General features: G+C 42.6%; 1 protein-coding gene across 3 annotated transcripts in view; it reads right to left on the bottom strand.

The window, feature by feature from the left end:
* Positions 1-25,878, bottom strand: part of LOC134148505 (chromatin remodeling regulator CECR2) — a 97,176-nt gene that overhangs the window by 39,277 nt on the left and 32,021 nt on the right. For all 3 annotated transcript variants that reach the window (XM_062590686.1, XM_062590669.1, XM_062590660.1), the window contains exon 2: positions 7,277-7,371. The gene's annotated coding sequence lies outside the window, so the exon portion shown is untranslated. The remainder of the gene's footprint in view (positions 1-7,276; positions 7,372-25,878) is intronic.

The raw sequence follows: 25,878 nt of genomic DNA, 5'->3' as shown, positions 1-25,878 counted from the left end.
TGTATTTCACAAGAGATGAACACAGCCTGGATGGTCCAGGACGAAGAACCTACGATTCTCACCTTCTAAACTGTCTTGATAAGACAGCAAAGGCCTTGGTCTCTTTGTGATGGCATTTTGCTTCTCTCACAAGTTACGCTCACTCGCATCTGACCAGGCTTTAATCTGTGCTAGCTAATTTTCACCCACACGCTTCTTTCTTTCTATTGCTGTTTTTGGACAGTGATGCTCTCTTTGAAAAGAAGCAAATCTACCCTGGGAGTTAGAGCCAATCAACTTAAAGCCCCGAATACATATCTCATATTCTGCCAGAGCAAATAAGAAAGAGAAAGAGGTTCACTTGTGCTCCCCATTCAGATTGGGAGCCGATCATTACTTATTATTCATTCCTGGATCCTTTAAGAACAAGTGAAGCCAACTTAATGTTGCATTGTTTATTCCTAGTGCCCATCAACAGAAAGCATACTCCCAATTCATAGCCATAAAGAAACACAACAGTATTATGGCACCATAAGCTCTTTTGATTGTTCGGGGGCTCTAGAGAGGACCTTAGGGTATTGTAGTGATGATGAGCACTGTGGGGAAGAAACTACAGTTATTGTGTTGATGATGATGGGGAAATAGTAGACATGCATGTATTATGGCACAAGTCCATACAATACAAGTCCCCATTTGCCTCATTGTTCATGGAAAAATATGCTTCATGTGGAAGAAGAAAGTCTCTTCTGAGGCAAAAAATACCTAGCCTGAGGTTGCATTAAAGCAAAAAAGCTTAGTAAGTTACTACTTAGAACCAGCCCCGCAGATTATGACTTTCTTGGGACAAATGTAAAATATTTTTTTTCGGATACACTGTCCTAAGGAACGCCCTTCAGGACTTGATTCAGAGCTGGCTTTTTCCTCCTCTTTTCTCTAAAGTTCTAACTACCTTTGTTGGTTGAACTAGAAGGAAACTAAGGAAAGATGGAAGGTAAAACGAAATAAAACAGAAAGTATACATGACTGAGTATAGAGATTGATATGACACCCACATCATTATAACAGCTGAGCAGCTGGCCAGCACCCAGCCCAGCTGTTCATCAAGCTCACTGGAGCTAAAAGGTCTCCAAGAAAATAATTTCTGAAATTTTACAATATTCTTGGGCCAAAGTTCACTGTCAGAACTCAGCTAAGTTTCTGGAGATGGCCTGCAAAAATAACTGTGTGGGAACAAAGATCCTGCACTGGTGTTTTGGACCATTGCTATTTTGAAATGCAAGGCTCAAAAATTAGGGTAAAAGTTGTACATGGAGAGTTCTCATGCATTCTGCCTTCCTCCCCTGCCCCAGAGAGAATATGTACATGTCTCTTCTTTGTCTTTTTCCTTTTGTCTAAACAGAAGATGTTTTCACTTGCTTTCTCAACTGCTTTCTTCATTATTGCTTTCTTCTTTGGAGTGCCTGATTTGCAAACTCAAGAGCTCAAAATACAGCTGTCCATTTCATATTTCAAATTCTGACAGCAGCAAAATGACATCATTGCAGTCTCCAAAACCCTTCACTGACTCTGCTTTATTCATCCTTTCAAGACTAGCCACCTTTTCCATCCTGTCAATGTTTTGCATAACTTCTTCTCCCCAGTTATCTGATCTATTTCTCTCTCATCCATCTGCCCTGGCAATAACAGCACAGCTTTCACATTCTCAGTCTCTCCTCCTACCATTTGCATTCTCCATTCACTACCACACACATATAGAATGGTACTTCCATAATGTGCTACCAACTTTTCCTCAAATTCTTCTTTAAAGATTCATTTTATCCATCTGAGAGTCAAAGACATTTACTTAGCTTTATTTATACTTGAACTCTACAATTTTATTCCACTGTGCTACTCAATCTCTGAATTGTTGACCGTGTTATTTTACTGCTGTAATCTCATCCTTCCTTCCCCAACATCTCCAGCTGCCTCATTTTCACTTTTTACCCTTTAAAAGGATCACCGTGCATGACTTGGTTGTTATTATAATAAATATTAATATTGGATTCAAGATGAGCAATGTAGCCACTTCATCTCCCTCACCTCCTCAAGATACCTCCTGCACTCATGATACTGGGTTGATTCCAGAGGCCATTCACCAATCTCCATGATGTATGCAAGGCAGCACTTGTTAAAAGTCAGACTGTAAATAATGCTGATCTTGTTGATATTCACACTTGGCATTCATGAATATGATCCAGAGTTAGAAAGGGGATATGCAACCAGGCCATTGGAATAGTTGTTGTAATCAAGGTCATTGGCAAAACTGTAACTGTCGGCTGTTAAACTCTTTCCCAAAGGTGCTGTTCCTCAGGTCTCTCTTGACTGAGCTTACACTATCTGCCCCAGATGTCATGCACCGATTGAACTGCTGAATCCCTTCAGATTGTCACTGTACCTTAGTTTAGTTATTTTTGCTTTCATTTCATATTTTCGTATTTTGTATTTCATATTTTCGCTTTCATATTTCAGTTCATTACAGTATCTATGAGATTGAAAGCTTCTCATTGGTTTGCTTTTCTAGTAATCCTCTTGACCTGCAACTTTATTCCCTAAGCGAGACCACAGTAAAGCAGTTCTTGAAAGCGTACAGCTCTCAATCATGTGCAGAAGGACAATTTTAAAACTTTAAGCATTTTATTGTGGACACTCTTCCAAAACATGAGACTTGGGTAACCCCCAAATTGCACTGTAAAGACACAGTCCTAGCAGAATGAAGAACAAAGATGAATGAGCATGACAAAACAGAAGTAAGAAATGAAATACTCAAAGCCATTAAACCTAGTCCTCAAAAACAGCCATTTTGCCTCGATGGGTTAGAAGATTTCAGATCATCTCTTACCTTTTTTGAACTACCTCATTTCTAGCTAGAGTGATGCACCAATGTCTTGGGATACAAGAAGAAAAAAAAGAAAAAGAGTCTCATGGGGCATAGATGAGAGTAGAGATATTGTTTTTGTTCTTCCTCCCTTTTTGGCACCTTTGTCCACTTTGAATAAATAAGAAGTGAAATATGTTGTAAGAAAAAGCAATTAAAATGCTTTTCAAGATACAATAACATATAGTTCCTGATGAGAAACATGATAAAGTCACTGAAACTTGTTATGCCCTCACATGAAAAAAGTAGTAAATATGCAAGAAATAAATATGCTGGGAAGAAAGAGTTTCGCCTAAAGAAATGCGGAACAGCAGCAGCTTTTCTGGATTATTTTAGTTGAACGTGTCCATCTATGTCACACCATCACTTCTTACTTAAAAACAGCTGCAGAAGGCTCCTGCTGTGGCCTTTGCCGTTAGCTGCAGCTCTGATCTTCCTGTCTTGATACAAGTCATCAAGTCGCATTTCCTGTTGGAATTAAAGTGGCAGCCCCTAGGGATTATGCAGCTGCCCAATTTATATCAGAGCAGATTCTGAAGTGAGTACAAGTATTTCTTCAAACCGCTTTAATTTTTTTAGTATAAACTCCATATTCTATTAAGAACTTTCTCCCTTTTCACTCCTCACTTTCCAGGCAGTCACATTTTGAAACCATTGAAAGAAAACAGACATTTCAAGGTCTCTGGACAAAAGCTAGTAGCAGGAAAAATATATGGGTAAGCTCGTTGGCATCAAACCAAATCATGCCTATAAAACAAAACTGAGCAGTGAGGTTACATAAAAGATCTTCAAGGATATTAGTTATTACATGGTTAGTAGTCACATAGTATGTATGGTATATAAATACGAAGAATGTTATTTACTTGGATCAGAACAAAAAGAGGAAAGAAGAGGGGAACTGCTTCAGCCAAGTGCTTTAACCACCTGGTGCCAGACAAGATCATTGCAAAACGAAGACTACCAGATCACAGAGATGCAGACTACCACATTTTTTGTTCTGTTCTTCTACAATGCTTAGCACAATAAGATCCAGGTCAATGAACAGTGCTCCTAAACACTGCAGTTATGATAAACAACAATTTGAAGACTGTCATGTGGCATCTCATTAAGTAATCTTAGTAGTTAAACCCAAATATCCATAACTCAAAGGAAGTGCTAAATTTACAGTTAAGACTCCTTAACGACCAAATAAGGCAAAAGCAATTTATCTTTTGTATTTAATTCCTTAAAAAAAAAAAACTGTGATAAAGAGTATCAAAACCAAGGCAAAGTTGCAAACCACACTGTTCTACCTGAAAATCAAGAATCATGGAACCTTACAAAATTAATAACCTTATTTTTCTCAAATACCAGTAAGTGTATCAAACTAGAGCATGTTAAATTGTGTATTATAAGGGCTCTCGGCTAGGTTCCATTTCCCAAATTACTTGAGAGCACATTATAATTAGCAAAGGTATGTGACAGTTTTATACCCCTTTATGATGCATGATTAAAGCCAGGCAACCCAGCTCAGTCGTAAGTTCTGCATGCCATCAAAACAGATGTGACAAGAACTACAACCTACTCCCAGACAGACTGTGAGAAAGCATAGACAGATAACATTTTGGCCATCAAAGAGGTAAGACACTGTACAAAACTAATTGCCTACTTCTCAGAAGAGTTTTGAGATTTAAACTATGGTTTACATGAAGTTTATATTCAGTGTCCTGTGCTTAGGCCACAGAGCTCCAGTGTAAGAAAAAGGATGAGAATAGCTACCTTCCCCTGTGAGGTGCAACTGGGAGCAAAGTTTATAGCCTCAAGATTAACAGCCCAGGCTCGGCATGAGAAAGCACGGCACAAATAGTTGTAGAAGTTGCTGTAGTAATGCCGCTGCTCTAGCTGCAATAGTCCAAGAAACTGCTGACATTTTCCATGCAAGACAGATACCTTCGACCTGGCAGCAACAGAGAACTAAGAAGCCCTGGCCCATCATAAGAAGCCGGCTCTAAACTGATCTTCCACAAAAAATGTGCTTCTCCTATCTGTGCGTCTCTGACCACTGAGCAGTCAAGCAAAAATCAATTAGAGGTTCAACTTATTATCATTAATGGGGGATAAATTAAGAACAGCAGGAAAGCTGTGCATCAGCAAAGGCCTATGTTGCCTGAAATTAGGCTAGAGGGAACACATGCATTGGAAGTAAGTGCACAAGGAACAATGAGAATATTAAGTTTCAAAAGCAAATTTATTTTGGATGAATGTTTCATGACTGGTTTTGTAAGCATGAAACAAACAGTGGCTCAAGTTTGTTCCTGAGAAATGTATCCAAGCCACCATTTTTATTCACAGATTTCCACATCTAGACTAACTCTTGATGACTCTTTCTTTGTGCCGTTCCTCTGCATATAGCATATGCATAGCATTCTGTTTCCAGCTAGCCTCCCTATTGCTTCCTCTGCAATGCTTAAGAACTCACCTCCGTAAAATCCTAGCAGCTACGGACAGTTTGCTTGATTTATTCCTTCAGCCATTTGTACCACACCATTCCTACTCTGCTGTTCTTCCCGCTTCCTCTGGAGAAAACATTTTTCTTCTTATTACCCTACCCATGAGTTAGTCCTCCTACACAGTAGCTACTGCTTAGGTGGCCACAGTTTTCACTGTCTGATCACCCATTTCTCCTTCAGGTACCTCATGCTTTTCCTAGCACCACCTTTTGGGTGAGGTGCAAGTTCTCGCAACCACCCTATGCTGCACATGCATCCTGACTAGACTACACAAAAATGCATATATGTTACCCTCCCTTCCTTCTGTAATGAAATTATTTCCTTCCATCTTTTATGTCACCAATCAAGGTGGTATTTACACACATACAGAATGGGACCTACACACGACTGAATAACTGCACATTGTTGAGCGGCCAGATGAGTCACGTAACTGTGCATGAGTGTATATTCAAGCCTACATGTGTAAACTTCCCCAACAGACAACCTGCCAATGCCTAACAACTCACCCATGATTCATCCCTAATTTTTAGCTAATTAAACCAGCTGAGAATTGGAGGCAATTAAACAGTGCAAATGCTAGGCAGACTCTCTTAGAACTTCAAAATGTAGGATTTATTACATTTGTGAGCTACCTCTTGTTTGGGCACCAAAATGCTTAAGCCATTGAAAACTAACACAGCACAGTGAAAAACAGACGCACAGTGACAAATCTTCCACTGCTTCTACTAGAATGAGTTAGTTAATGTGGGCAAAACATTTGAACTACTTTCTGGTATTTCTGTGTGCAGAAATAAATTGGCTACATATTTGTAAGCAAGATAGTATCACTCTGTGGATGTTTAAATGAAGGAGGTATATATGACTGTGGTCACTTTACAATCAAGCTTCCCATTACATCAGTTTCATTCAGAGATAGTAAATGCAGTGGAGCCACTCGGTTCCTGATACTCAGAAATGCAAGAGAACCCATTTAAATGGCAAATAGACACACACACACACGTACATATTATAGTTTTTTTTGGTTGAACAACATCATTTAATCAGAAAAAGAAGCCTTCAAAGCAAGCACTATGGTTATGCCCACATACTAGCCTAAACCTCTGCACAACAGGGGAATCTTAGGGAGCAGGATTGCTTCACACCTCTTCTAAGCAACAGTAAGAGTTGCCAAGATGTCTTCATCTCCACAACTATGATTTGCTATTAGCAGGATTCACAAGAAAAGAACACTGCAACAAGCCTTTGTTACCACTGAGAGTGCATTTTACTGTGTGAGTGGCAATCCTTTAAAATTATGTTTTACAGATGTTTCATTTTGGGAAGCTACTTAGGTGGGCACTAACTGTTTCTGGATGTTGAAACATCAGGAGAACATTCGAAAGTCCTTCTCAACATCTTACAACTGAACTGATTCCAGTGTTCCTCTTATTCCCAAGAAAATAATTACAGTATCTGTCACCGCTCCTGCTGCCCAGCCTGTCCCTTTGTAAAGCAGTGGAACCTTCCACGCAGGTAAGGTGGTTGCAGAGCAGCAATTTTTATTCTGTGCAATGCTTACTACGATGTCACTAAATCGATCAAGTAGCCTGCAGAGCACCACAGCAGATGTGAATGTTCTCAACATGCATTTGTGCTACAGCAGAGTACCAGATTTGCATGAGATCTGAACACCACATTTTCTTCCACAGACTTTCGCTTAGCAACAGGTCTGTAACATTAAAAGCCTGCAAGAGGGGAGATGGAATTCCCTTCCACTTAGTGAAGAATTTGCCCTGATTGCTGGTGACTGTCGATCCCTTCCATGTCATCACTCTGAAGCTGTGAAACATCCCTGCGACTGTGTTAATTAGCTCTCATTGCAAAGTGCTTAAAACCATAGAGTGAGGTTACTCACGTGATATCCCTGCGCTGATAGCAACCTTGAAGAAGGCAAGCGATCAGGTCACTGATAAACTCCACATCATCCCTGTGAAGAGCAGCTTCCAGTTCCTAATGAGCAGAAAGGAGAGAAAAAAAAATTCCAGTCATCAAACTAATTCCTCAAAATACTCTGTTAGCTGACCAGGACCAGAAAGACCCGAACAGTCTGAAGCACCTGTACAGCAGCAAAGCATACATGATGAGGAGGGCATAACCCCCTCCTCATCATTAAAAATAATAATATAAAAATATTAAATTTGAAACTGTTTCTTTTTCCTTTTCCTTTTAATTCCCCCACCCTCAGCTTTTGCTTCCTATTACCTCTTCATTGCAAAAGTTTATGAGAAGACCTTGAAAGGCTTTTTACTAAAAGACACTCTCTAGCCAGAAGACTAATGCTTTTGTCTGGAAACAGGAAAAAAAAAAGAAAAAGAAAAAGATTTAGTGAGTTTGAGCTACTACAATTAAAAAAAAAAACAAAAACAAAAACTAATCTCTCCTATGTACAGCTGATGGGCAGGAATTAACAGTTTCATTCTGCTGCTTTGTCTTCCATTCACTAACAGTGGTAGTGGCGAGTTAATTTAAATGACTTGCTCAGAGAGTGTGGCGCAAAAAGCCACTCAGGCAGAGAAGCAGCAATTTCAGATAGGTAGCCAGAAAATGGTGAAAAAGCTAGAGTAAATGCCTCAACTCCCCCATATCCCCAGGAATTTTGGTTTTCTCCATTTTTTTTTTCACAAGGAGAAAAAGACAGGATGGAGGGATGTCAGGCCACATAACCTGATCCAAACTCTCAACCCTTGACCAAACAGTGGAGAGTATCCCAGCTTATTTCAGGATCCATAGAAATGATAAACTTTCAACTCTTAGTAGTTAATACATATCTTGAACATGTTGTGAGAAAATATCCGTCTTTTGACTGGCAATTTCAAGCTTTCTTTTCAAAATGTTACTAGGTTAACTAAAGTAAGTTGTGTTTATAAGCTAGAAAATCACAGCAAGAAAATCCACTTTTCATATGAGTGATCATCACAGTATACAGCAGATAAGATTTAATACGGATAGATAACATAGCCATAAGAATTTATTCTTTTTGGGTTTCAGAGTAAATAATGGATTGAATACAAATTCCTACTTGAATGTTACTTAGCAGACTGTTATACAAATGGCTAAGCTAATGGCTAGAGAATAAAGGTTAATGGCCAGAGAATAAAGGATAAACGTTTTGGCACTTACCCAATAAAGAAGAGAAAGTGCTTTTTTATTAGACTGCGGTAACTGCAGTAATAAAGTTATTGATAATAGATTGCAGATTAAATGCTGCTTGTAGTATTTTATTGGAAAAGTATTAATGGCATATTTTCACTATCAACACTACTCTTATTTATTTCTTGCACGATATCCAGAGAGCTTCATAAGCAGAAGCCCAACACAGGCCCTGTAAAGTATATATTAAAAACATTTATTATTTGTGGAAACTGAGGCAAAGAAAGGACAAAAGGCAACCAAAGCTTCACACGGTGACCATGCTGCAGAACTAGGAAATGTCCCAAGAATATCTGTGCTGGCCTCTAGCTGACTGCCTTGCTTAATGGCAAGTTAATACAAAAACTACAGTTATTACTTGCCATATCTTGGATGGAGTGAAAACATTGCTATAGAAAAAGTAGTAATTAATAACAGTAATAGGTCATGAGACATGTAAAACTAAATTCACGCAGTAAGCAGGTAGTATTTTGTAGGTGTTGACTTGCTTAATTTTTAAAAGACTTCTAACAAAATATAACTGAGAAGGGGAAAAAAAAAGAAAGAAAAAAAAGGACGTGATGGGGTGGGGGAAGAAGAAAGGATGTGATGTGATAAAATATAGCTGCTCAGGTACGTTACCACCATGAACTTGCAGCTTGTGAAAAATGACACGTTAGGTCCCAGAATGAAAGGGGGAAAAAAGTGAGACTCGGGATATCCTTCCCCCCACGCTGCCTTCAGCCTCTCCCCCTCCCACTGCATCCTTGTGCGTTAAAGCCATCAGTCAACAGCCTGCCCTCGCTAGGATGTGACAGCCTTTTGTACCAAGGAATATTTAAATTGCTTCCCATGAGCCTCTTCAGCCCGCTGTTTGCCTAGCGCTCATTAAACAGCGGCCACAACCTGCCCGGAGAGCCCGCTATCTGCCAGGGTTGTTTTCCAAGCCCAGCGGTGACCTTTTCCGTCGTCGGAGTTCACAGGTCGCTCGCGGAGGAGATACGGGGGCATTCCTCGGGCGCCCGGCAAGGTGCCGGCCACGACGCAGGACAGGCGCGCATCTCCCCGCGCACCCGGCGCCGGGCTTTCCCGGCTCCTTCCCGGACCCATACGGCGCACCCGTAAGCGCAGTCGCCACAGTAGCCCAGGAGCGCGCGGAGCTCGGGGGCTCTCCCTCACGTCAGGACCAGTGAGCACTGGCACTGCATGGGGCTAACGAAGGCCCATCGTCAGCAGGCGCGAGGTTGTCAGGCCCTCTGCAGACCCACATTTGCAACCCGCTCCCCAGTGCACATGTGCGATCCCCCGGGGTCATTTGGTCCCTGCCATCCATTGCACTCAGCATCAAGCCTATGTTTAAGGCACAATCCAAGTGTCGTTGTGAATATTTGCCTTGAAAAAACGACAGCACCACAGTCCCCTATGAAGTTCTTGGCCGCTTCTTTTCTGTTGGTGCTGGAGATCAGACAAAAGCAGTAAGAGGTGGCTTAACTTCCCCGTGATGGGTCCGTTGGCCTTGTCCAACCTAACATGACAGTCTTCTATCCAGGAAAGATTCTCTGGCTTTCTGCCCCCAAACATCCAAATCCTGGAGGTTTACCATTTTCCATCCAGGCAGATTCACTGGCTTTCTGCCCCAAAACATCCAAACGCCGGAGTTTTCCCACGCACTGCCTGGGGCACCCTGGGAGACGTGGGAATGGCAGGTACCAGGAGGACACGATGCACATTTTAACATCTCAGGACCACGAACAAAGAATTAGGATCCTCTCACGTTTCCACTGCATCCTCTAACCCATATTTTTAAGAACAGAAGAATCTTTGCTTCTCTGACCCTCACGCACGTTGGAGCAGGGAGGCGCTGGAGCGGCGCACGGGATGCGCCTAGGAGAAACGCCACAATCCAAGAAAGAAGAGAAGAAGAAAAAATACCCCAAACCCACCCAAACCAGTGGCCTGTTTCTCAGGGCGAGCGCTGCCCCAGGGCGCCCGCCACCATGTGCCCGGGCCCGGTTAGGGTGCCGCGTGCCTCCTCGGCAGCCTCGCCGCCACCATCCCCCCCGACGCCTGCAACCCTTTTGTTTTTCCCCCTTTCTCTTTGAGCACTGAGCTGTGAGCGCAGAAATCTGAACCTTGCCAAAACGCTTTGGGGACAGAACAGAAAGGAAACAGAAGAGGCAGCAAATCAGCAGAGGAAAGCGGGGAGTGAGGGGGGACACATCTCCTCCTCCTGTAGCTGGAGAGAGCAACAGACAGGAGAAAAGCAGGATTCTCCCCCTCTCCAGCTGGCGTCACACCTCATTAGGGAAAAGCCTGTTTAACGTCTTTCCCTGCCCCCAGCCCCCGACTAAATCCCCTCTGAGTCCTGCAATGGCTGTTGGGAAGGAGCGCGCGCGTGGGGCAGGGGTGACCACCTCGCCCGGCAGGAGCGCTGGTCTGCAGCGGGGCTAGCCAGCCCGAGCGCGGGGCCACCCAACGGCCCCGGAGCTCCGCGACGCCCCGTGCCAGAGAAGCGGGCAGGTACGGTTAACTATTTCGGTGTGCCGTCGAAGGCGACAAAGGCTCGAGTTGGAAATGAGCGCTGCTCAACTACCACCACAAAACAACTGTGAATATGCATATATCAAACCCTGCTATTACTTGTATCTCTTTGCAAATGCTGCTTCACCCCCCTGTGCCAGCAGAGAAGAGCACAGCTGGTGCCCAAGCCCCAAAGCATGCGACTTTTCAGTTTCTGTCTGGATTTTTGGAAGAAAAGACCATCAGTCACCAGGAAAAAGCAAAAAAATTTAGTTCACAAACATGACAGCACAGACAAAACAAGTTACCAGCATCAGTGTAGAGATGATGAAGGAAACAAGGGTATTGCTGCATACAGTGGCTTTTTATAAATACGGAAACTCACAGGTCAGCCCCAAGCAAGCTATCTGCTTGGACGGTGGCATCACCAGCCTAGGGGCATTCGTTTCACAAGACAGCCTCCAAACCAGCGGGGAAGCCCAGCAGGCGTGAGGGCACCGCGCGGGCAGGCAGCACGGCGGAGGAGCACAACTGCAGTGCCAGGGCTTCCTTGGTGCTGCAAAGCTGAATCACCTATAACCAACTGTGATGGACATAACCAGTTTAAGCACAGCTAAGCCCTGCCCAAGTTAGCTGTCAGTCTAATAACCCAATCCCTTCAGCTCTATTTCTATACTGCGGCTATTATCAGCTTTCCGTTGCGATACTCTGAAGTGACTCAACAGGCTTTTGCAGAGAGTTTTAGGAGATCGTGGAGAGCTACTAGCAGGCTATGTTGAACCAAACCCAACTCATTGGTTGAAATTTCAACACCACCACTAAATTCAGGACATTCTTCCCCCCTCCCCCCCCCCCAATAATGATATTAATGATAAGAGATGCTTGGGCAGGAGTCTGGCAAATTCATGCCTTCTGGAAAGCTAAAGAAAGAATACAGTTTACTTAGACTGGGAAGGAAGACATGAGGACAACCACAGCTCTGAAATACTTCCAAACAAACACCATCTATCCTAGTGCTCCCTGACACTGCTGCATGTGCTTCCTATCTCCAGCTAAGAGCTCCTGCTCCCCCCCCCCTTAAATATCCAGCTGTCCCCTTAGCTATGAGCAGAAGTAGCCAAACCCAGCAGCATGCAGGGACTCTGGGAGTGACAACCACTCCTCCACGCATACCACAGAGAAAAGTGCAGCATCTTCCTTTCAGTTGCAAAGCATACGCAGCCGATTCATCATGAAAAAGTCAACGCAATGAAAAACAAGAGGTTTTGATATGATGGGCCACCTCATAGCTGCTTGGTAAAGAGGATGGGGAAATGAGAGCCAAAGGTGAACAGTAGCACTCCACTCAGATTTAGAAAAAAAAACGATGTCCTCAAAAGTCCATTTCCAGACTACAGTCAGAAGTGAGCAAACTTAAATTATTAATCCAGCCACTTAGTCTGTCAGATCATATGGTGGAATATATCCAGGCATCTCCAAACAAATCCAAGAGCCGGTTATCTTAGTGGGATGCTGTGTGGTGTCCTTAGGATGTATTTCCCATGCCTAAAAACCCATGAACCCACCCAGCAACCAGAGATTGCTTTCTGCAGGCCACTGCCGCACTCTGCCTGGCTGTGGTTGCTACCAGTGTAGGAAAGTTTTCAAAATATGACACCTACTGAAATTTCCCAGTGTGGAGTGACAAGCAGAGGGGGCAATTCCAGGGAATGAAGGGCACTCCTAAGGTATTCCTGATACTCTGAGAACAAAAAAAAAACCTGTGAGTTTAGATCACCACGATAAAGTCGCATAGAGATGTTTTGGCTCCTGATTCTGATGCAGTCTCTGAGCTACAATCTCCAACTTCAGTCGCTAGTTGGAGACACCATACTTTATCCAAATATTTGAGAGGAGATTACACTCTCTGCCTCACATGCAGGACACACCGGTCCCTCGTGCCTCCCTGTCCCTGACGAACAGCTTGGCAACACCATTCAGGCTGGTATTTGTGCAGTGCCAGGGCCAGTCACAACTGCAGCTACACACTTCTCTCCCAACTTCCCGGTGTCCTCGTTCCCCCAAAGACCTGCAGGTGACGGCACTGCAAGAGTCTCCATACTACCCTGGGCGGATTGCTTTAGGTGACCCTGCTTGAGCAGGGGAGTTGGACTAGACGATCTCCAGAGGTCCCTTCCAACCTCAACCGTTCTGTGATTCTGTGGGAGCTTTTCTAAGCTAGGGAAGCAGTAAAACACTAGAGTGTCTCAATGAAGAAAAGGTAGCATACTACCCCCAGCTCCTCCACAGAGATGGAAACAAGCCCAGAAGTAATGCTGAATCCCCTCCCTGCCCTCCTGGCAGTAGGGACCGAATCAGCAGCTCTCCTCAAGCAAACACCTTCTTGGGTACCTCATCCCCTGCAGACCTCTGATTCAGAGGGAACCAAGCCAGCCTACGCAGCCTCAGGGGCATGAGATGAAGTGGTTTAATAACGCTCAGGGCTGTAGCAGTCCATTGGGTCTTATCTGAGCTGTCAGACTGGTGTGCATTGGGTAAGCGGGGGTGGGGGCAAACACTTGAGGGAAGAGAAAAGCTATCCTGCTGGAAAAGAAATACGATTCGGCGAGGGGGTAAAGGAAATCCAAGAGCAGCAAAAGCCTTCCCTTTTTCTGTTTCTTCAGATCAATCTTTAATGTCTGTCAGTGCCTTCAGAGACCTTGCAAACTCTGCCTCCCTCCCTTAACTTTCTGCAAGCAGACTTTGAAGGCTATTTCAAGCGCGTTGTAAATAGGGGCATAATGTTACTCCAGAGCTAAGCAGAGGTGTGAGATGACAGCTTTATATTAGGGAGATGGTTATAAACAGAAAGCCATGGAGAATTTGTCATGTTGCCTCCACATCACTGCTGTTTGCAAAGAACAAATCTCCCATGCTTCCCTACAGTGCTGGCAGTGCAATGGATAACCTCAAGCCTTCCTCTCTCTCCTCCAGCAGCTCCCTTTGGCTGCAAAAGGGGCTGCACAAACATTGAACTTGGTTTAGTTCAGTCCCAGCAGGTTTGAAAACACAAACTCTTTCCAGTACTGATGAAGCTTTTTGGTCAGGCTAGAATTTGAGGCTTGGTTTGGAGACACACTTTGGTTTTATCTTTCTTAACCTCTCTACCAGGGTGCTTAATGATTTTGGGCAGACGCCAGGCTGCTGGTGCTCTGAGACCACTGCACCCCTCGACATCAAGCTGCTGTCTCTGTCACTCCCTTAGGACAGAGAGCCTTCCCTGTTTGCACAGCACAGGGAGGCTTGCTCTCCAACTGGAATTTTTCACTGCTGTGTAATACAAACAAATACGAACAGCTCACACCGGGTGGCTAAACTGTATTGAGAAGAGATTTCAGAACGATCAATCCAGCCTCCCTCATGGCCCATAGCAGCGTACTGATGATAACAACGCTTTCTCTCCTCTGAGCCACCCAGTTCATCTCGTCTGCAGCGTAAGTGATTTGGGAAAAGAACCGCATTTGTTATGAATTTTATGCACTGTCAGCACTTAAGAGATATAAAATTGCTGCTGGTTCATACTTCCATGCCCTGCAAAGAGCCTTTTCAGATGGACAGTGGTACATCTGAAGTCTGAAGCTCTGAAGTAACAAGCGATTAGTTTGTTTAATAGTAAGACATTAATATTTTACTCCTCTAGAGTAGCTTTCATCCTGGAGCATCAAAAGCATTTTAAAATCACTTAATGAAGCTTCACAGCACCTGTGAAGGAAGGAGAGGCACACAGCCACACAGAGAGCAATGTTAAAGCTGGAGAAACTAACAAAAACCCAGCATCCTCACCAGGGGCACACTTCACACTTGAGGCCACTGCTGCGGCCACTTCTTCTTTTTCAACAGTTTTATTAGTAGCCAAGGCATTTGGAGATCATGCTGTTTCCCTCCAAAAGATCATGTCTCCCTTTCAAAATAATCCCCTCTTCCTTCAAAGCAGATAATCTATGCCATTTACCCATAAGCCAGTTATGCTGGCAGTGGGGCAAGCATCACACCAGGCACTGAGCTGGCTTTTCATGGGAGACGGACAGAAATTTCAGCCTCAGCAGAACCAATGGTCTGCAGTCTATGGTTTGCAGACCTGGTGGAAGACTTCCAAGAAGCCTGTGAGAGGCATTTAAGAAAATTAAGCTTAACACCAGTGCATTTAAATGTCTAATCAGGGGTCCATGCCTTTACTGCCAAAGTACTAGGGTCATGCCCTTAAAAAAAAAAAAAAAAAAAAAAAGAAAAAAAAAAGAAAGAAAGAAAGAAGAAAAAAAAAAAAAGAAAAGAAAAAAGACCCAAGACAAAAACTCCCACAAAGTGGTTGACCAATACTGCCCAAGTCACAAGTTCAATTACTCTAGCTGAAAATAACCTCCAAGCACAACAATATGAGAGGAAACAAAGTTTTTGAATTGCATCCTGTTTGCCTCCCTGTAAGAAAGATACCATTTATTGCTTAGAAGTATCCTCTCAGGCTAGCAGCACTTGTATGGAATAACAGATGTATTCAGATTATTAAACTACTCGTAAAGTCTATTTTTTAGGCTCTTTCCCACCCTCCCTTTTGATAGTGGGAAGACAGGGGAAGGAACATGGTGAGAAGCTAGCTTACCACTAGTTGTATCCCACCATTGGGACCATTCTGAAACCAGCCCACGATGCAGTATAACAGCATTACACATTTTTGAGCTCTCACAACCTCAGGCCAGTAGAATCTTGCTGGTAAAAACAAAGTGAAACAGAGTAAAAAACTCTCCCCAAAACCCTCTCTCCACAAATGCTGGATTTAGTGTTTTCATTTATTGCCTAAACACTACCAACAGCTGAAGGCTAAACATTTTAGCAACTGTTTTACATAGCACCTTTGGTAAATGTAATGGCATATGCAGAAATAGCATCAGCATGGCTACCTGTCTTGGATGTTGTTTTAGGAAACAATATCACTGGGTTAGTTATGGTACCTCCCCAGACTATTCAGCTGCATGATAAATAAAGAACAGCTGATCCTACGATGTTACCATCTTCTGCAGTAAGAGGCTTCCTGGGTACCTAGTGGGAGCTCTGCTAAGCTTTTAAGCCCATTGGCAACGTGGTGAACAGTCTGTAGCTCCAAAGCCAAGAGGCTCGAAGTAATAATCCGATTTCAAAGCTCCTCCTCCTCTCCAGCCAAAGGCAACAAGGGAGGATGAGATCAGACTGTAGATGCTCTTCATTTTAGGTCTGGCCATTGCGCTCATCTGCTCAGCATGAGCACAGGGCAGAGAAAGGATGAACACCAAAATCTGGAATGGATTGCTTGGCTAAAGTTTCTGCAAAGATTTCAAGACTTACTAGGAAAATAACTTTTTAAAGGCAATTTTTACAGTTCTCAATATATCCAGGCTTACACACCTTAGTCAACTTCCACTTTTCTCGTTTTCATACTGTCCAAAACTCCTTGGATTTACTTTTTCCTATCATGTGCTGCTGATGCAACATGGTATTCAAGCTATGCAGCTGTTTCACACTCGCATCATGAAAGTCCTCTTGTAAAAGTGAAGAGTGGCTCTCCAGCGCTCATATCGCTGCCCCCTCCCTCCAGGGCGTTATTAGCTGCCACTTGATAAGCAAGTCATGAAAAACTATGTTCGCGTGTGTCGAAAGAAACTAAAAGCACAGATCATCCTTTAAGAATTAAGGTGATTCCATTATATCCCTTTTGCCCCTTTAACAAAAATGAAGGCCTGGCTTTTTGAATGGGGAAAAATTCCTGCTCACCCTTGCCTGAAAAAGCAGGATGAAACAGTAAAATGCATTGAGATAAAAAAAAAAAAAAAAAGGCTGTAAAGCCTCACTTTTCTCTTTAATCTGATCTCCCCAGCCAGCCATTCTTCTAACTCCCCTTCAGCTGCTGCGCGGCAGTCCGCAGCCCGAGTGCAGTCCACAGCGTACCCATCACAAACAAACCCCGGCTTGTGGCTCAGCAGGGAGAAGGGTCTTAAAGTGCCACCAGCACTAAAAATCCTTCGCCCTCACTCTGGGTCAAACAAAAGAAGAGACAGCAGCAGAGCCTGGAGTCACGCACAGGTAGTCCACAGATTTCTACCCCCAGCACGTGGCGAGCGTGATATGCTGAAATCCGAGTTCCAGGATATATATATATACACACATGCACATACTAATTCAGCAAAGAAATATCTAAAAAGTACAAAATACATGCCTATCAGCATGAATCCTGATTACAGAATCAGCCAGTCACCCAGAAGCAGGAACTGCACATTTGCAACAGGCTTAGTTGCAAATAAGTCTAAAAAACATTTTAAAAAACCCAGATCTATTCTGCTGTTATCAGTTTGTAGTACAAAAGAAGCCTATTAGTTGTGTTTCTCTTAAATCTCCTTCTGTGCTACTCTGGAGAGCCAAAAGTTTTGCCTTACTTATTGTCAGAATCTCTGTATTTGTCCCAAACTTGCACAGTCCAGCCATACTTCAGTGCAAAAATTGAAGGCCTTCACACAGGTTTCCTATTATTATATTTTATAGTAAACACAGATGCTACCATATTAATGAGAGGTATGTACACTAAGGGATAGGCGTCTCGCAGGAAATGGTGTTTTAAGTCTGTCAAATATTGAAACGTGAGAGTCACAGCTCTTCATGCAGCTCTATCTTAACCATCATTACAACACATGTTGCTACAGGAGCCAAGGCCAAAATAAATCTGAGGGGAAGCTATCTCTTCCAGTACTCCTAAACCCTACCTTCAGCCCAGTCCAAAAAATCTGTATTGCATTGGATGTGTGTAAAAGCGCCCCAGAGTTTTTGAAGCCGAGCAGGAGCTTGGAGCACCCGTCCCCCTGCGGCCGCGATCCGGTGCGCATCCCGCACGCGTTCCCGGGCTGGCCTCCCACTCCCAACCGCAATCCTACGCTTCCTTGGCTTTCCTGCCGAGCACGCGGACCTGTTCTGCTCCGCTGAGCGGTCATCTGCCACAGGATGCTTGGGGGGGAGGGAGAAAAAGAGAGGAAAAAAAAAGCCAAACAGGACCCAACAACGTTGCCTAGTGACGGCACCGGCTGCCGCAGGCGCGCGGAGCAGCTGAGAGAAGCAGGAACCTCGCAGGAATTTGCATTCCCCTAATCGCAGCTGAGGGAAATATAGCAGGGAGAAGGGTCTGGTTAGAAAAACAAAGCTTTTTTGTGACATGCTCCAAGCGACCAGACATTAACGCAGAGGCAGTCAGTGAACCATCCTGGCAAACGCCCCTTGGCCAGACCCGGCACTGAACCACCGTACCCACCCAAGCCTGGCAGGAGCTCAGCTCGCGTTCGTGCGCGCTATGGAGAACGATGTAAAGCCCTCCGTGGATTTAGGAAACGGGCCCTCCACTTTTTATTTCACATCTGGCAACACTGCTCAACAGAAAAGGTGATAAAAGTGTTTCTAGGCCTCAATCTTTCCAGCGCACAGACTGAATATCTTCTTCAACATACACTCCATAAGGGAAATTCTCCTGTGGCTGGACTTCATATTGTCTTTATAGCCACTAAATTCACAGGTTGCTATAAACATTTAGCTGTTTCTGCAATAATAGTTATTTGCCAGAAATGGCAAATTATTACTAATGTTAATAATAATTATGTTTGTAAATGTTAATACTAACTGTGGTCATAAAACATGTATTATAAACAGGGCCATAATTTTAAAGAGGGACAGTAAAATATTGCCCAGACACAGAGGAAACTAAGTCTATTGCTGTAACATTTGTTCTAAAGATGTTATTTCAGAGTACCTTCTCCTTCTAAGTCCTCCCTCTTACTCAGAGTAAAAAAGAATATATATATTATATATATACTTTAAAAAAATTTTTAGAAATCAAAACAAAGGTATGTTGCATCTTGTAAACTGTAACAGCCAGCTTTGTTTCTGCAAATCAGTGCACCAATGATGACACTGGATTATCAAAAGATCTGCACAAAATGCTTCAGTTACATGAAATAGTTGATCTCTGCCTGAAGCAGGAAAAGCGGTAATAGATAATTATATAACCAGCTTGTAAAAGTGCTATTTATTAGAGTATGGGATTGGGAAAGCCCTGGCTTTTATTCTCACTTCATGCATTCAGTGATGAGAGCTAAATTTCTCTCTCCCTCCTCCTCCTTTCCTTCTCTCTCTGCAAAGTTGGACAATTTTTACCCAACCCTGTATATCACTTGAATCTTTGGGTGAAAACAATGCTGGGAATGATGTACTGCTACTTTGCTAATACACAAACGCGGTTCTGTGTAGATAACAGAATAAAACTGGAACACTTTTCCTCTCTACAGCATGCTTAGATAAGGTAGCCCTAGGACTCAGGGGTAAGCTCAAAAGTTCAAATGTTTTAGTTTGAAAGGACATTGGCTACTGGAATTCAGATCTTCAGATCTTGGCTAAGTGATAAAATGTAATAAAAAGAACTTTGACAGAAGGTCCCTCTCCCTCGCTTACCCCCCCCCCCCGGCTCTTTCAAGGAAGAAATGGGAACATCAGCCATTCTGTATATTAACTAAGCATAGCAAAAAACACACATGGACCTTGTTCTCAGTTAGCTGCAACTTGATGGTTCTGGAAATCTTTCCTCAGGAGTACAGTTTTCTCTCCCTTTCTTAGAAACGATGGACAGAGGAGAATGCAAGCGGGAGAAAAATTAAACTAGTGGCAACAGACCTTGAAGGTCTGACAGTGACCTGCAGCACTAAGGTCTTCGAAACTGCTTTCATTTGCCAGAACATAAATTAGATCCCTCACTAGGTACAGCACCATGGTTAATGGGAACTTTATAAAGCCTTCTTTGAAAATACAGATTATATTTTTCAAAAAAGTCTAATCTTGTAGTTTAAAGTGCTGTACTTGAAGCCAGGAAACCTATTCCCAGCTTTGTCAGGCTAGGTGACTTCAGGCAACCCACTTGACTGTTCTCTGCTGTTTTTCCAATAGATATGAAATATAGATAAATACCTAAATCTCCCATGTGGCTTGATATTTGTAAGACAACGAGCACCAACTTTACAACTCACAGATCTCTCAAAGCAGGAGAGAATGGCTGGCCCTCATCTATGCATGTTTGCTCAAAATTCTCCACAGTCCCACAGATGACAGCAAGCACAGCTGCACCAGGCAGTTCATAAATTCAAGAACCCTGAACTAGAATATTGCAAATAAAGATTTTTCAGCAATGAAGGAAATATCTCATTCTGTTTAGCACTTAAGTCCCCAGGAGGTGCTCAGAAGGGGCAAAACAGAGATTTTATGAAAAATTCCAGTTTTGAAAAAGCCATGTTAGTTAGATAACTCTTAAAGAACACCCTTTCATTACAGGACATGTTAAAAACAACTTAAAGACTATAAAAGAAAGTGAATTAAAAAAAGAAGAAATAGGAGTTTCAAAGGTAAAACATACAATGCAAGACAAAACAGAATATTCAGCATTTGGAACAATCATCACCACTTTGTTTCAAAGAATAAATTAATCCTAGACAAGTCTATTATGAAAACCAGTATCGGCATAGAGTTTCCCCTCAGAATATGATTTCCATTTCCCTCAAATTTTCACACTCTTTGTAGATTCATCTCTCTCAAAATTTTAAATAAAACAAAGGAATGTTTCAGTCATTCATAAAACAGCTCGAAATAAATACCAGAATTTATCTTTGTCACATTATCTTGTTTATTTAAAGCTAGATTGCATGCAGCATGGAGGGGGAGAGGGGGCTGAAATAAGTCCAATCGCCTAGCAAACTTCTGGGTATGAAATAGTCCTATGGTTACCAAAAATCCTTAAAAGAAGGCACATAAAGCTTCATACATATTACACACAACAAGAGTTCAAAGAGTCAGGTTTTTCAGGACTGTCTACAGCTAGTTTCTGCATACACCAACAGAATGATCAATGCATTCATATACCACTACTCTTCAAAACATCCATTTGCCCGTGAGTACAGGTGACTCTGACCTGGTTACCTCCAGAGCAAAGCTTGACGGGACTGAACAGCACTTGTGTTGATGGGTGATAACATTTCTTGTGAACCAGTCTCAGTAATAATAAGGCTTTTGCAACACTTTAGCTCCAAAGACTGTTTGCAACTCATTCCCTTCTAGCATAGAGAATCCCAGGAAGTTATTTTAATGTAGTAACCTCCAAACCACTTCCTGCCAATCAAAGAAGAAAAAGAAAATGCACAAAGCCCCCACACTGCATCCTAAGCTCTACGATTTGCTCATTCTAGGGTTATTTGCACAGAAGTTATCAAACCACAACAATAAAATGTTGCTTTGTTTTCCTCTAAAATAAATCTTGGTACTGAAAAAAACTCTCATTTGAAGTGCAGCAATGTTTCACCTACGCATTTACAGCAGGCACCCTTAATCAGCACAGAGCCATATCTATAGCCAGCAATCAAGGAACAGCATTGAGATATTGATTTCTAGTTAGAGTGCAAAACCAGGAATTTGCTTTCTTCTGCATCTGCCCTTGATCTGAAAAGGGGGAAATTTTCCAAAAATGCCGGATTGACTTTCAGGTGAACCAAGGCATCACAGTTATTTTTCAAATAAAAAGCAATCGGCTATTTTTTCGTAATAGCACTTGCAACAGAGCTAAAACAGTTTGCTTCATTGCTATTCATTCTTTTGAGCATGCATCTAACTTTTCAGTCACTGTGTGCTTAGTGTCCATACAGAAGGTAAAGCAGCGAGGAACACTAAGGGATTAATTCTCACAATAGCAGCAAGCAGGAGTCTCAGCTCCTGGGGGGCCATGGGAGAAGGACGAGCCTGCAGACTGCCTCACTGGTCCTCGCACTTCTTGCCGTAATTTCGTATTCTGTCTTTCTGTCTAAAGTTACCTTGAAAGGGAGATACCATGGATGGGAATTTTGTTAAACCTGCAAAAGCTATGAAAGGGGGTGATGTGTGAAATATATGTGCTAGGCATGGCACAGTACAGTGGTGGAGAGTTAGCTCTCATACTTCCTTCTCCCACAGCAGGGGTAAGAGATCGTTTCTGTTTTGTTTTTTGTTTTTTTTTTTTTTTTTTAATTGTCAGAAAGGCTTTGAGCCACTTTTACTACAGAAGAAGATCACACTGGCAGTATAATCATAAACATTAGATTCAACCATTGATAATTTAAGTGTAACCTCATTTATTCAGATATAGTTTATGGAAGTATTTTAGTGAGTTTTTGTTATAAGCAAATTCTTAAGTATCTTTTCTTTCTTTCTTTTTCCTTTTTTTTTTCCTAGCAAGACCGTAAAAATCATTTGGGATGGAGCAAGGGCCAACAAAGGAGGGCCCATTGCATTAATTTTATCTTCAGTCTTTATTAACGCCCGTAACATATACATAAGAGGACCTCATGCATCTTTACAGAATTTAACCTCACAGCAACCATGTGGGTTTCTCACAGATAAGCTAAGTGACTCGCCCAAGATCACACAGGAAACCTGACGCAGAGCACTGAGTCTAACAAGTCTCAGACCAGGCTTCTGCAGCATTAATCCATTTCTAATTTAGTTTGATTTAATTCACTGCTCAGCTAACAGATTTATTCCAAAGGACGCAGCACACAGCTATACATTCAAGGAAGACTTTTGGTATTTTTCTGTGAATCCCATCTAATCTTAAATCTGACACAACCTTAACGACAGTCCTTGCTAGTACTGCCACAGTCAGAGGCCTGAAATGCTGCTGACCTTTGAAACTGCCTCACTGCTAGACTTGCTGGTAGAGGAGGACAGTGGTGGGAGTAGCACATTTCTCCTGCCCCACTCACCCCATCCACAGAACACGTATCACCAGTGCACACCAACTTCCAAAGTCCATGTGGGAGCACCTCAACAGAAGCCCGAATCTTCCAAACGCTTACAGCCCACAGCCTGCCACTTACGCTGAAAAGATGAGGGACTTTGCTCTTCCAGGGAGTCAGAGTACTCATCTAAAACGTGGATACGGCAGCTACAGTTCATACTGCTGTAAGCACCGAGTTCCCTTGCACGAGCCATCCTTGCTGGGTTTAAAACATGCTGTGATAGTAGGACTTGTGCAGGAAGGCACTCTATGGCAGGTTCCAGCTAGCGCTGTTTATCCAGGATAACTCTGAAGCAATGCTTATGGGTGGACATAACGTACAACGTAAGAAGCAAACGCAAGGCTCTTGGTGAGTCGCCAAGCTCGTGCATATGTGTCCGCTGTGTGCGGAGTCTACACACTATCAAGTGCATCTGGAAGGCAAACACACCATACATCTGTGCATCAGTGTTGCAGCGGGTCCCAGATACACAAGAAACATCAGACCTACTATGCATAAGTTACACAGATCATCTGAGTGAATTCTATCCAAAAACTCCCAGACAGGAATATACAAGACCCCAGACTTTCCAAAACTGTTTCTTTAAGATTTGCAATACTGCTTTCCTTGAGCTTTTACTCACACTGTGATGAGATTAAGCCCCATTAATGTGAGACATTTTTAAACACCACAAACTGGGGCTAAACTTGGAATTATCTGCATGGGTGTAAAATTATATGTTAATGCACACAGAAACCAGATTAGAAGACAGATGGTGAAGAGTAAAAGAGAAAAAAGAAGAGTGGATTGGATATACATATGTGAATTTACATTTCTGTGAGCTTGGCACAAATCTTAAAGGCATTTTTTCCTTCCAGCGTATTAGAAAGTTGCCTGTCTGCTGGTACGCTAGATAAGACAAGAAAGAGCAGATGCTTCTGAAGGGCTTTGTAGTGCGAATCTTTGGCAGGAATTTGGAGATCAAGGTGGGTAGGAACACTGGAGGAAGGAAGCTCTTCCAGATATAGTAGAAGCATAAAAAGAGAGAAGAAAGAGGAAAAAGGAAATTCTGGTGAGGCAAGAGTAGCTGGCAGAGCTCAGGCCACAAGCAAGAGTGGGAAACGATCAGCTGAGATGCAACCTGGGCAACCAGCAGCATGCAGAACTCTCAAAGCAGAAGCAACAGAGTAGCTGACAAAAATGAATTAAAAACAGTAGGAACGCCTAGGAAAGGAGCATAAAACATCATTATACTTCTGTAAAAATACAGAGCACATCTGCATCTTGAATACTATATGCAGTTCTGGCCCCCAGATTTGAGGGAAAAAAAAGTGGAACTGGAAAAGCTAGAGCAGAGCGACAATAATGATCAAAGGCATGGAACAGCTTCTGTGGGAAAAACAATTATGCAGGATGATAAAGGTCTATAAAACCAGGAATGGCATGGTGAAGGTAAAGGAGTGCTCAGGGTCTCTTCTGAGAAAAGAATGAACAGACATTAAATTAAATTATCAGGTTAAAAACAAACAAAAGGAGGCACTTCTTTGCACAAGCAATAATTCATCTGTCAGTCTCTTTGTCATGGGATATAATGGATGCTAAAAGTGTACATGGGTTCACAGAACAAATGGACAAACTAAAGGAAGAAAAGAATGTATCAAGGGCTTTTAATACAAAAGGAAGTCCCTGAGCTGCAAATATGAACTAGAGGTTGGGAGCATAGTCTGGGGAAGTATCATTGCTCGATTGCCCTGTTCTGACACACTTCCCTGGGTATCCGCTACAGAACAAGAGACAGGATGCTGGGCCAGACAGGTCTTTGATCTAACCTTGTACATCCATTCCTGTCTACCAGGCAAAAAAAAAAAAAGGGGGGGGGGGTTGTATTCCATGTGCAATTGGGACAGTTGCAAAAACTGAACAGGAGAGAACAAGATTCATATGGCAAACACTGAAAACATTGGTTGCCTAGAGCTGAATGTCACAGAGGAGGGAAAATAAAGGCCTTGAAAAATCTTGTTATAGTGTTAAAATGAAGGTTATGGATGAAATTTTTGGCAGTGGGTATATGCATAAATACACAGAAGAGTATTTCAGATGCAGAAGGGAGTAGACTCTTGATTTCACATGACTTGGGATGCAAGAAGGGAGAGAAAAAGAAGGGGATAAAAGAATGGTATTGAAGAAGACTCCCAACATGTAAAAACTCCACTCTTCTCCAATGCCTCTAGCTATAAGCAGAGATGAGAGGAGGAGATGAAAAATGCAGCTTGACATGCTTGTTCAACTTCAAGAGATGATTTTCAGATGAGGCATTGGAGATGATCACGTAATTAAGGCACTAGACAGACACAGGGAGATCAGAGTTCATGTCCCAGCTGTGCCACAGACTTCCTTCATGATGTTGGGCATTTCACTCGTTGTTCCATAAAACTAAAAAAAAATATTTTGTTAATGCACAGGAAAGCTGTGAGGCTGAACTCTTCAAACATCTGAGATGCACTGTAGTATCTGAAGAAGCATAGTTAGAACAGCAAAAGCTGAATACTTGCACTCCCAGTACTACACTTCACAGGCTACTGGAACCAAATACAGAACGGGATGTAACCAAAGTATAGAGCCATGAGCACGCAGGAAACAATTTAATCTCAGGAAATCAATGCAGGGAAATTAAACCTGTTAAGGTATGAGCGGAACAGATACTGCAAGTCAAAATAAGGCATGGAAAACGCATTTAAGGAACTGAAAAGCTTGAAATGCCTCTGAAAAATAACACTGCAAACTCTACAAAGGATTTAGCATAGCTCTAAAAGGGTAGGAGAGAAATAAGGTTATTGGGTTCAATGTGACAAGTACTGTAGTATCTGTGTCCACATCCAAGATGCACTGAATACTTAGAAATACAGAAATAATAATACTTGACATAAATTTTGCAAAGATATTAAATCTTCTACTGAAAAAAAATCCCAACACTCTA

The sequence above is a fragment of the Rhea pennata genome, chromosome 1 (assembly GCF_028389875.1).
Source record: "Rhea pennata isolate bPtePen1 chromosome 1, bPtePen1.pri, whole genome shotgun sequence".
In the NCBI taxonomy this organism is placed as follows: domain Eukaryota; kingdom Metazoa; phylum Chordata; class Aves; order Rheiformes; family Rheidae; genus Rhea; species Rhea pennata.
The sequence above is the reverse complement of the archived record's forward strand: the minus strand, read 5'-3'. Positions and strand labels throughout refer to the sequence as shown.